This window comes from Pinus tabuliformis, chromosome 9 (assembly GCF_031772625.1).
Source record: "Pinus tabuliformis cultivar Carrire ecotype Pingquan chromosome 9, CPIR1, whole genome shotgun sequence".
NCBI classification, from domain to species: domain Eukaryota; kingdom Viridiplantae; phylum Streptophyta; class Pinopsida; order Pinales; family Pinaceae; genus Pinus; species Pinus tabuliformis.
In genome coordinates this window covers 1,660,825,252-1,660,838,926 of record NC_142307.1, presented here as the reverse complement: position 1 = coordinate 1,660,838,926, position 13,675 = coordinate 1,660,825,252, and positions in this window count along the sequence as shown.

Here is a 13,675-nt window from a genome sequence, read left to right as displayed (position 1 = left end):
TTTCTTAAATTTCTTAAAGTTGGGATGCCTAGCCTAAAATTCAAGGTGTTGAAAGTTGTGACTCCAAAACAGGAAAACACAGATATAATCTTAGGGGTTTTTGAGTAGTTAATCTAGGATTTCAATAAAGAGAAGAATGATGAAATTATTGGTGAAGATAAAACTTGAGGTGATAATAAGCAACAGTAAGAGGAAATAGTGATTTTATGTAGCTTATTGAAATTGTTGCTACGAAAGTTTCAATCGGTACTCTTTTACAGAGTATTGAATAAGATGCACCTCCAATCCTTCCTATACGTGTACTAGCATAATGGCTCTCGACAATTTGTAGGAGGAAGGAAACTGCCACTTGGTTGGAAAGTTGCAACAGTTGCAAAACAAGAATAGATAGATGACCATGTTCGCACTGAACTTAGTGATGATTACATTTTTCTTGCTCATTTCTCTCGGCTACAAGATTTTCAACTTTTGTCTTTAAGGAAATTCCTAAGCTCCGAGATCTAGCATTGGCCAATGTGGGCTCCATGAAAAATGTAACGATCTTTGTAAGAGGATTTTTGTTTTGTTTGCAGAAGAACTTAGGATGTTGTCTATAATACGCTTAAATTTCTTAAGAACTTTGATCCATGTATAGACCCTATACTTGAATAAAATCAAGTAGGGAATACTAGGATGTAAAAGAAAATGGGTATTCAAGATTTACTTGAGTTCTGATTCTCTATAGTGTGCATGTTTATGAAGCAATCTTGTCTAAGTTGCTATCCTTTGCAAGATGTGTTGTGCCATGTATATAGATGAGGCTACCAACATAGATGGTTTCCATTTCAATTCTTCATACTCAACTAGGCATAGTTCAAGAAGATAGAATGCTAGCTTCTCAAGCTGGTATTTGATTTTATTAAATGGAAATCCTATGTTCAATGCATTTTTAGATAATAGAACTAAACCAATACAAGACCTACCCATGGAGTTGCCACTAGAAATCACTATCAATGTTAAGAAATATGGAGATCAACATTACCCTAAAATAGAGATAGAAAGGTTAATTTTCGATCTTTTGAGATGTTGAGTTCTTAATAAAAAGGAAAAGCCTTGATACATTGGTTCTAGTACCAAAAAAAGTTATTTCAGACTACCAAAGATTAAGATAATAATAAAAACAAATTTCCCATTTGAGTCATAAATAAAATGCTGAATGAACTTCATGAAACCAAATATTTCTCAAACTTAGACCTTAGATTAAGGAATTATCAACTCATGGTACAACTGGATTTTGTAAAGCAATTTTTAGTACTCATGAAGGACATTACAAATTCAAGGGTAATGTCATTCAATTTAACCAAAGTTCTTAATTCTAAGGAATCATGAATGGACCTTTCCAACCATATCTTAAAAAAGTTGTATTTATACACTTTGATTATTTTCTTATCTGTAGCTAATCATGAAAAGAATACTTTAAACACAATCAACATGTATTGACCATCTTGGCAGAAACTAGAATTTAATCTTGATTTGTTCTTTCATTAAAGAGAATATGGAATACCTAGGCCAAAGTTGATCTTAACAAAATTAAAAAAATGACATAAAGACCATAAGTGAAAAACATATCTTTTATATATCGGACTATTTTACCTCCCAATTGGAATAAAAATTAGAATATAACTTATCTTATAATGTATGTCCTTTTTTAGTTTCAAACATAACTTAGCATGTTGAGTGGCTTGCCTCTCAAAGGGATGGTTGTGCTTTAAAAAGTTGCAAAATCATGGAATTTCTCATCATTATGAGTTATGAAAATGAGTACCCAACTCTCTACCATAATCTTTTCCTAAAGTAATAGGAATAGAATTGAAGAACAGGAATAGAATTCAAGAACCTGTCCAACTGAATCAATATATTGTTAACTGCCATACCCCTAGCCATAGGTAGTTGTCTCATGTACAATATCTACACTTATGTACACTATCTAAAATTGATCTAAGCCCACAAGTTGAAACATAATATCCAATCAATATATCATGTAAATTTTTCCTGCAAAATAAAGAATGATGCAGCATCCTTCTAGCATTTGTTCTCACCATTCACGAGACAAGCTTGCTTGTCAGTTCCATGAAGAAAGCTGGTAAACCAATGAGCCGATGATTTTACTTGAGTTCTGATTCAAGATTTACTTCAGTTCTGATTCTCTATAGTGTGCATGTTTTTGAAGCAGTCTTGTCCAAGATGGCATTGTTTGTAGGATGTGTTGTCCCATGTATATAGCTGACGCTATCAGCATAGATGGTTTCCATTTCAATGCTTGATACTCAACCAGGCATAGTTCATGAAGATAGAATGCCAACTTTTCCAATTGATCCATGGAAACAAACTCAAAATAGCATTAAATTTATAAAGATCCTATTTATGGAAGCTGGCAGTTGGAACAAAATAGTGCATGATGCCTCTCATTCAACACATCAGAAATACAATGCATTTCATAACATAAGTGAGGCTCAATGCCATTTGAATAGTCATTAAAATTTCAAGAAAACTAGAATACCTATTTATCATCCTTAGCAACCTTTAGAAACCTTTTCATGAAAACAAAGGGAGTTGGTACAACCAAATTGAATCTTAATTTGTTGAGCATCAATTTCTCCTAAGGAAAATGAAACATACCATAAACATGATTAAAGATAAAAATTCCAAATACGAATTATTTAAACAACTAGAAATATAAAGCTCAAAATATGGGAGACAAGTATGACATAATAATGTGAGAAAACTAAATCTCACCATGTTTGTAAACATTGTTTGAGATTGTAATCATTTCCTTAACCTGGAAAGCCCTTAAGGAAAATGATTTAGAATTTGAAGGCTTATTCTAGATGCCAAATCAAGGGTACAAGAAAAAAAAATTTAGTCAAAACAAATCAATACAAAATTTTAGTTTAACAATGAACTTTCCCTCCTGTCATTGTTTACCACCTTGGGAGCCCAAATTTCTTCATATTTGGCATCAACTAGCATGGCAATCAATCCCACTAGTTGAATATCCTTCCTCGTAATAGTGTACACCATAGAAAGAAATATATCAATCATGTTAATCATGAGAAAAAGTGTCTCATCGATTAAGTCAAATTTTATATGCACCTGTATGTGTAAATTGTTTATGTTAAAAAATTATCAACGGAGGGTGCAAAATAAAATATTATTACAGAAACAGACAGATATCAATATGTATTAATCAACTACATCAATCATCCAGTCAATAAGTATTTCCCGCATCTTCTAGTTGATATCAACTTGGCTTGACATGTATTTTGATGAGATATTGTTGCATGCCTACAAAACAACAAACATAGCAGACCAAAATAGAAACAAATCAGACTTACAACTATTGATTCAGATTTGAATATAAACTATAGACATGGATCAAGGCTCGCATCAATTCTTGACCTAATATCCTCAATCATAAATTATAACCTTCCATGATGCTTAAGTGGGAACTTTAATTCTCCAATGAAGATTTTCATGCATGGCACATACACACGCTACTCACATGTAATCACTGCATACTATACGCAATGAAAAGCTAGTGTGTGATTAAATTGTTTAAATGAATTATATTCTTCCAAGACAAGATGTTGTTATTTCAAATAGAACAAAAATAGTTTGCAATGATCCCATGACAAAATGGGTGTACCTATGTATACCAATAGAAATGGTAAATGTCTTAAACATATCCAACTATAGAAAGTTGATTTTCATTATCTTCTTTGTCAATGTTGGGAAAGTCCCCTTCCTCTTCCATGACATCCCACTCAATGGCTCCAGATGCAAGTTGTTTAATAGAAACCATTAGATGGCAGTTGGAGCTATGGATTAGATAAACCCTTCACTTCCTCTTGAAAAATAACAGAGTAAAACTCTGTGAATAAAATGCACCATCTACACATGCTAAAATAAGAGCAGTGAACCAAATGCTCCTAACAACACTTCTGGAAATCAATGTTGATGTAAAAGCTCATGGAAGCCTTGTCCTCCTTTTTTATGCATTAGTGTTTGGCATTCTTCTTGAGAGACCATTAGCTACAGGTGGGCAGAACCTAGACTTGGATGCATTTGAAGCTACTTTGCCTTAGATGTCAACATTTGAAGGCCTTGGTGGTCTCCCTGAAGCTGAAGTACATTTTCTAGAGAGGCCAGTAGTAGAAGGCCTCCCTGAAGCTAAAGCATATTTACCTGAGAGGCTAGTAGTAGAAGACCTCCATGAAGCTAAAATGTTTTTACGAGAGAGACAATAGTAGAAGGACCGTGTTTTATACTTGAACTCGATGAATCATTACTTGAGACCTCAACAATCAAAACGCGAGGCAAATTTTCCTTAAACTGATTCATGTGTATGTAAGGGTCCAACATTGGAAATCCCAGGTGGGTTTCCTGAGCCTGCTACATGCTTGGATTTTGAAACCAAAGTTGATCTAATGCTTCCCTTTTCATCATTGTTCCTCTGTGGCCCCAGTGGCTGAATGGCAGGAAAACAAAAGCAATGGAAGTAACATAAATACATGTGAACCATCCCAACTAAACAGGAAAGCAATGAGCCCTGTTATTGACCTCAATATATCCACATGCAGTTACTGATTTGAAACAAAGGCCAACATATAAATACCGATAGTAGTGAAATAAAATAACTCACCTAATGCTGCTTACTAACATCTGGGGGTTGATATATGATAAATAAATCAGATAATTGTTTAATCACACACAATTTATACAACCATGGATGATGTACATACCATGTATGATGACTTTGTTGTAGCACTTGTATTCTTGACATTGAAACCAAACCTCCTACAATCTCAATTCTAATTGTTAACTCTAATTCATAAAAACCCCAAAATATCTGCAAAAGACCAGAGCATCATATTGGGAAGTTGAATCTACCTTTGAATCTGCTTATTCGCAAGTTGATTCTGCCTCCTATATTTCTTGTGGACATAGAATTACACACCCAAGCATCACATACAACATTTTTATTCACAAGGCCCCACTAGAAGAGGGTTCAAAATGCCTGAATAAGCATATGGCTAGAGAAAAATGCTTGACCAAAGAGGCTAAGCTCACAATCAAAACTTCTTTGTAAAACTTAAGTTTCCACTATGTACTAATAAAAAATGAGTACTACACAAGGGTTTTGCAAATTAAAAAAAAAAATACATATGTTCTAGGAATGAAAAAGCCCACTTACTCTAGCTTGATCTCATCAACCCCATTGGGTTTTGAAGCATGGAACCCTAGGTTCCCAATGTCTGATAAAACCCTTCTAGGCCTCATTTTGGCCCGCATCACCACTACATCACAGAGGATGCATATAACCTCTATCAAATCGATCTTTGATTTACATTAGTCATATAGAGCCATTGATATTCATATAAACACTAATAAAGATGTACTACATATTTGCTGATATTAGGTTTTGGTATGGGGTTTGGACAGAAGAATACTGTAAAATACCTTTTCTAGCCATGGGCATGTTAGGCTTCGCTGCCCTATTTTCTATTCAAATTTTGGTTTGCTGAAAATACAAACACAAAGCATTAAGTAGCTATTGGACAACCAAACCCCTCCAAAACTGAGAAGGAAGCCATCATTGAGTGCGATCATGACCTTAAACATAAAATCAAATTGAAATTTAAGAAAATACACCAATACCAGTAGTGAAGAGGGATCTGCTCTTCAGATGGTCAATAATATACTTCTTGTAACTATTTCAAAAGAAAGGAATGATTTGATTATAGCCGTCATTTCCTTACATTCTTCTATCATTTATTTAAATAAACCATTGATCAGTACTAGATGCAACTCTAGAGAGGTCTAGATATAACCCACCAAACCCTTCAAATTTGGCAGAAATGATAAATCTTACAAAAGGTGAGGATAAGGCTACAAAAAAGCCCAGAATAGAGGCTTAGAAACCATAGAGAGATAACACAATAATGTCTTCCAACTTCACTCATAATAATCACAAATTTTGTCCACAAAGATGCAATTGAAAATACTTAGGTCAAATACGACTGAGGGCCAAAATAGGTCCGAGAAGAGGCCCGAAATTAATAGAAAAATGCCTCAGATGGGTGGGTCTCAGAAAGGTTGAGAAGGGCCTTAGGAAAGGGCTAATATGTGCCTTAAATGAGCCAAAAGAAAATGCAAGATAGATATGAATTAGCCTCATAAAATAAATCATTTCATAATGACCCAAGCTCCTTTCAAATTGATTTAGAGGTGCCCAGTAACAAGTGTATGAACTACATGATATTCAAAGTGTGATATTAAATTTGATTCAAAAGTTCCCTTTCGAAGTGCTTATGTAGTTAATATCATTTATTGCAATAACTCAGGAATTCTAAAATCTTACCAACCATCTGGGAGATTTTTGGATAATGAAGAGACCAATAAGAAACAGAAAACTAGAAACTAGCTCTACATCACCTCCCATTGATAGCCTGCCGCCCTCAACAACGCATATTTTTTTCTTCTAGTAGTGTTCTCAGGAGAGATCATAGGTATATTCTGTATGAAAGTTTGTGAAAAGTAGCCACCAAGTGGCCTTATTTTCTTTTTTGGATGTGATATGTCATGCTATAAGCACATTGCTATGTATTTTCCTTTTCCAAACCATGAAATAGAAATGCACGCATTATTTCTTTGGAAAAATAAAATAAATTAAAATTTGCATACCATTCACCCTATCAAATTCTTGTCAATCCAAAATTTCCAAAAACTTAGATACTATTCATCTTAAAATAACCCTTGGATCATACGCACACATTGCAAGGCCCATCAAACACATGTATATCAATGTAGGAAAAAATAAGAAAGCAAAGTGCCATTGCCCTAACAATCTACCAGAAGCACATATCTCAATAAAGTTGCAAACAATTTAAAAACAAACTACCATCACATGTCCAAAAGCCTTTACAAATAATAATTAATGTAAATGTGGTTTATCGGAAGCACTTAAAGGAAATGCCAAAAATATTATTGAGGACACAATTGACAATAATAACCAAGTGCAATTTAACTGTTGTAGACCCCATGCGTATGGCCAAAACATAAATACTTCCAAAAAGACTCTGATGGCACATTTGAACTACAAACTCTGATTTATATGTCCAATTTAAAATAGGAAAGCCAACTACCACATAAACATTCAAACTAAAATCCACTTCATGTGCTAGACGTTGCTCTGGTGTAAATCTGTTGACTTGAGTGAGCAGAAACCATCCTGACTGAAGATTGTGCCATCATATCATTGACATCCTTTCTAGCAAGCGAACCATTAATATAAAAATTCAAGGAAAATGTTAACGTTAGTGCGAAGAACCACATACTTATCCACAAAACTTATTCATGAAAAAGGAACCACCCCTTCTTGTTTTTCATGATTAAATGTACCAACTTCAGAGGGACCAAATTAACATTTGAATGAAACACAACTACAAAAGGGTGAATGTCTAGTGAAAGAAACTTACACCAAAGGGCAGGTAAAAAAAATGGTTGAGTTATCCTGAACATTCACCATTTGAACTATTCACTAGACCTAAAACCAAAAAGTACAAAACTAAATTCAGATTCATACAAACAAATCAACAAAAATACAACCAATAATTATTTATAAATGATCCAACATATGGAAATACATAAGGAAAGAGAAAGTAGAATGTTTTGGAAATATACCTTCTTCAAATTTTTTACAAAATCTGAAAAAAATTTGTAATCACATTCTTCTAATTTGTATGTATCATTCCTAGCATTGTATGATAAGTTTGTGATTGCTATAACAGATTCAAGTTTTACAAAAGCATGATCTGTCAAATCATACTTATACATGTGTTTCCCCTTTATTCTACTATACCGACATAATTGAAGCTCGATGCCTTCTAATCTATCATAAAGGTCAATGTCATTATGGTAATCAAACAACCTATTTCCATCCTTCTTCCTTATTCTTTGAACCCTTTCAATGTACCACGTTCCACAAGAAACACCTTGTTTTGTACTTCGAAGAACACCTTTTCTTGCAGTATGTTCAATGGGTGGAATTGAGTTTCTTTCAAACAACACCCCACAATTTGATCCAATTCCATATCCAATTGAAATGCCCTTTTTTGGAGCCTTCCCATCTCGCCTAAAGAAGACCCAATTTCTCACTTTTGTCAACTTATCTTTGGATAATGTCGGATTTCTATTCAACTCACTAACCAAACATGCTTTAAACATATCATTACCATCAAGATCCACCACTCTGTTTATCGTTTTGCTTCCATTTTCATCAATGGAATCTAAAATTTCATCAAACTCGTGTCTCCACTCACTTTCCATTATTTGCAATTCACTTTCATTGTGTACCAATGATGATGAAGATTGGAATATAGAGTTAGAGCAACTTGGTGGAGAAACATCAACTACTTCATCCATAATTTGGAATGTTGGATAATTTTGATCCTCTGTACATGGTTTAACCCACCAAGAATATTGAGTGTAATTTTCTGGTTGCATTCCGAGAGTTGATAAAATTTCTTGTGCATCCCTTAATCCAATCTTAAGGGCTTCTACAATTTTAGTGTCTATGGATATTGAATCATATTGTGACAATATATCAATGTTTTTATTGTTTCTTTATGCAATCTATTCCAAATTCTTTCTTGCTTCTTATGAGATTTATTAAAATGAAGCCCTTGGGGATTTGATTCTTCTTCAGCAACTCTATTAAGGGTTCCAACATCATGAAGCAAGTCACTGAATCATAGGTCCTCTCCACTCCAGCCCTCCCACCAAATTTAATAAATTTCTCACATACATCTGACCTAGTCAAGTGAAAAGCACATGGAAAGTTAGAGTAATGATCTTGAAACAATCTCATCAATAAAACTGCAAAATGGCACGAAATTTTCACATATTGATATGCTTCTCTGTTGATGAAATTTATGTTGACATTAGTATGAGATTGTTTATGTACCAAAATAACCATAATGTGAACAAATGATGAAATCATGAAGCATTTCGCACCGTTTCCCAAAGGCTCAAACTATGAGACATAAAGATGTCAATGTAGTCAACGTCAATCATTAGATAAGTCTCTGTAGCTACTGTCCTCTCTAAATTTCCACTTGGTGTACTTATCAACTCTTTCAAACACCTTTGAACATGCCTTGAGGCAATTTGTTGTACGGATCCCCAATTTTGTCGACACATCCTCTCTATATCTTCACCTTTAAGCTCATGATCATCCACTTTAAAAGTGTGATAAACCATTCTGACATGACCAAAACTTATGTAATAATTTCCTAAAACCAATTCTCATTGGCCGCTAAACAAAGGATTCACTAGATTTTTTCCATTTTGGATGTAATCTTGGCCATGCAATCCTATTACATTGCAACAATTGTACAACTCGATTAGCCTCCACCCTTCCCAAGGAATTTGATATCGAAGAGCTGATGTTGAAAAATAATCCTTCAACATAAGTTGTCTTCTTTTGATATCCCCATCCGAGGAACGACCAACAATAGGTCCCAAATTATTTTCCATGTGTTTCTTCCACATAGATTCTACATTTTCCCATTGTTGACAAACAAAATTTTCATTGAACCTATTGCATGTTGGAAGAAAAACCACAACCAAATGAGGAAGCTTTTCATGTAAAGGGTATTCAATAATAACACGTGCATAATAGCCAATAACATTGTTCTTAAAAGAATATGTTATAATCTCATAACCTACAACTCTGTCACCAACTCTCACCAAGAAATGTGATTGGCATCGATGTTCTTCTTTTGTACCAAAAAAACCCCACTAGTGTATCACTTTTTGCTACCCGCCTAACATATTTTTTCACCATTGTTTCGTCTTCTATGAGAAATATAGGAACTGGGCCATATTTACCATGCTTGACTTTATAAGAAGCATAAACTTTTCCGACTGCCTCAAAAATATGCTCCTGCTCCCCTGGGATATATGCTAATGACTTCCTAACTTGCCCTAGAGTCGTAGATATTGAAGGACCATTGAGATTCAAGCTAATAAAGCTATGTAATCTAGGACCTCCCCATAACTTGATCGTCTCATAAAAGGATTTTGTGGATCTTCTATCCCTTCTCCCTACTTTTGCATGCATCAAGTTATGAAAAACATCCTACACAAATTCTAAAACTGCATATTTACGATGTAATGTTTCTTGCTTATGTGCCTCACACACATCCTTGCAAAGCATAAAGACATCCTTCCTTTCTGTCGATTCAAACAACTTTTCCTTTAGGGATCTCATTCTAATAGAGAGTGTAGCAACCTTTGTCCTCTCACACCAAAGAGATCACATTTTCGATATATGGTTATCATTTGTAACCTTTGCAACATTCTTCAATTCATTGTGAGTCAAATAGTCGAGTCTTCTACATTTTATTGTATCTCGTTCACTTATTTTATTGGTGCACATTGATTCATGATATAATCGCATCTTAAAGTCATCACATTCTGGAACCAACTTACAAAAGTTGCATGTTAATGACTCAAATGGGATCCCAATTTCAAAAGCCCTTTGGCAATGAATATGCTCATATGTACCATTAATAAAACATTAAATACCCTCATAACATAAAATGATCTTGGTATGCTTCTCTATGGCCCATAATTTTCCGCCACTTTGATCATCCATTAGGACCTCTGTTTCCAATCTCTCCTCATTTCTATCAGTATAAGGATACCAATACCCCCGACATCTTAGTAAAAAGGGAGATAATTGAGTTGTAATAAGATGACAACAAAAAAATAAATTTGAAGTAAGATAAAGAAAATAATATACAAATTCATATTCAAGTTTAGTCTAAGTTGTTAATTAACACACCTGAAGCAGAAGGATCTACACTTGTAGAACCACTATGTAATACTAATGGTGATAATGGGACCAAGAACCTAGTCAAAATTTGTTGGGACATATCATTGGTAGGCCTTTTGGGGCTCCCAACCATGCCACTCAGCCCAATATCCTCATGTGAACCCTCATTTGTAGTAGTAGGAGTGTGCTTCTTTGATTTCATGTATTCATTTAGAGAACTAACAATACTACCTCTTGCCATCACTAAACGAAACCATTTATTGTATCGTGTACATTCCACTCTCACTTTTTTCATGTCCTTAAAGTCTGCAAGTGTTGCTTCCACCACCTTCAACAAATTAGGCTCTTCTGTCTTATTGAAATCATCTAGAATTTTGATTTCTTGATTAATATGAAATTGATCTCCAACCATCACCGTCTGTTCTACTTTGTTACATGTAGGAGATTTCATTATCACTTGGCATTGATAAGCATTGTTGATGGGCGCCTATTTTCATATGATGGTTTTTTCATTTGTGTGTTGTTCGCGTTGCCAATGATACATCACCTGTTCGATAATCAATGCCACAAATTTTGTAATGGATATTTATTTTAGATTCTCCCTTTTCTGAATATACTTTGAGAGTAATTTTCTCATTGACAAACTCTTCCATTAAACTTTTCACCTTGTTTTCCCAAGATACCAATACATTAGGATGAACAACTATGCCGTGTTCCACTGACAAAGACATATTTTCAACTCTTGGTTGTTTACGCATAGGTCCCTCCACATTCACTTCAATGTTTTCAAAGATTTGTATTGTCTCCACTACATTTTAACACTCTTCTTCCACATCAAATGTGCCTAGTTTCCTCTTGATGCCTACAAGTGTTGTACAAACTTTCCATTTTTTCTCTTTCATTGGATTTAAACCTATTCCATCCTAGATAAAATCAAAATGGTATCCAACTTTCATCATCCACAATTTCATCACAAATTTTAGCAAATGTACAACCTTCTCGAGACTTGACCACACCAATGATAGAATTATCTTCACTGGTAACAATTTTATAAAAAAACTCCATCTGTTTTTGCACATAAATAAATGAAAAAGTAAGTAAAATTCCACAAGCATATTAGTTATTATAAAACAAAGAGCAAGGAAGCAAGGCATGACATTTCAATTCAAAGCTCCAAAAAACATCAAGACATATTACTATTTGGATGACACACCTTGATTCAAAATGTACTATCAGTGGATTCCTCAAATGGAACTGAAACTTGAAATAATTTTTTTACTAAAACATATTTGAGAGTTGATTTATTGTTGCACCAGAAATTCTTTTAGCCTCTTGGGTGGGTGTTAGAATACATGTTCTCCACCATTTGAGGCATCTATACTGAGCAAGGCCAATGTGGGTTGTAATTCTTTAACTCTGATAACTTCTTTTGAAGTGCATTATGAAATTTGGGGTAAAGAGACTTCAAAGGACATGACATTTGTGTTCTATAATATCAGGTGCACTCCATGTTAGGATCCAGTGAGATCACATAAGTTTGATAGAACTAGGTTAACATGTCACTTTCTATACAAGGAGGAGGCCTCGAAATGCCTAGGCTACTGAGCATTTCATTATAAAAAGTATCATCAGAATTTGATGGAGATTTGATGGAGTTTTCATAAAAAATGGTTTTCAATTTTGTTAAGACCATGGAGAGTGGAGACTATGTGCTTTCGTTTATTTCTGTTAGAGACTTTGCCTTTGGTTCATGGTTCCTATACCATTTTATCCTCTAAAAATGATGGTTCATTTTCTAGGAGTCCTAATGAAGGAAGATTCACCCATCATTCTTGTCTACTCTCTCAGCACATCGCATATCATAGGGTCCTTGTGGATGTAGATGGAGGTAGATAAAAGGTTTCATGAAACCCCTAGATGTGAGGGATATAATTCGTTTCTTGGCTTCCATTCGTTGTACATAACACAGGTATGCTATAGAGAATTCTGAACTTAAAATGTCACTTTGATTGTGCGCCTCACTTTTGCACAGGCCCAAAGGCACTTGCAACTAACTAAGGAAACACAAAGACATTACTTGCAGTAAACTCAAGACAAAGCAAGGCAAACACTTGCAAGATACAACCTAGGGTTAGTTGGATTGGAAGTTACTTGTTCAAAGCTTTTTGAGTTGCCGTCAAAAGTGAAAAGTGAATATTTTAAGCCTACATTTTTTGATTTGACATTCTCTACTGTCTAAAATATCTTGTCTATTTCGAGCATTTGAAATTTCCCTTCAATAATCCTAGCCTACAAAATGTTCTGGATATAGTTTCCTCAACTCAAAAGGTAGAAGCTACATACAGAAAATTTGAAGGTTGGTGTTAGAAAATGATCATGGTACCCATATGGTATAATAGTGCAGTTTTAGTAGGAAGAAATAGAAAATCATATAAGGCTCCAAGAATTGCCAATGGAAGAAAAATTTTCTTCTCCTTTCTTTAGGGATAAGGAGTCTTCAATATTTTTTGCATGAGAAGGCTACTAGTAACATAGCACAAGCAGAAGAAAATGGCAATTGTTTAATTTGTGAAAATTGATGTGTGAGAGTGAATGGAATACTTGTTGTTCGACCCATGGCAACAACATTAGGATTTTCTAGTGTTGTATCCTTGCAAAAAAATAGCCAGCATTTTCTTCTTTTCACTTTAAGTTTTAGCCCTAATTGAATCCTTTAATAGGATAGGCATCGTTACATAGATGTACGACGATACAAATAATGCAATTATACAACTATACACTCTAAAAAATCGATCT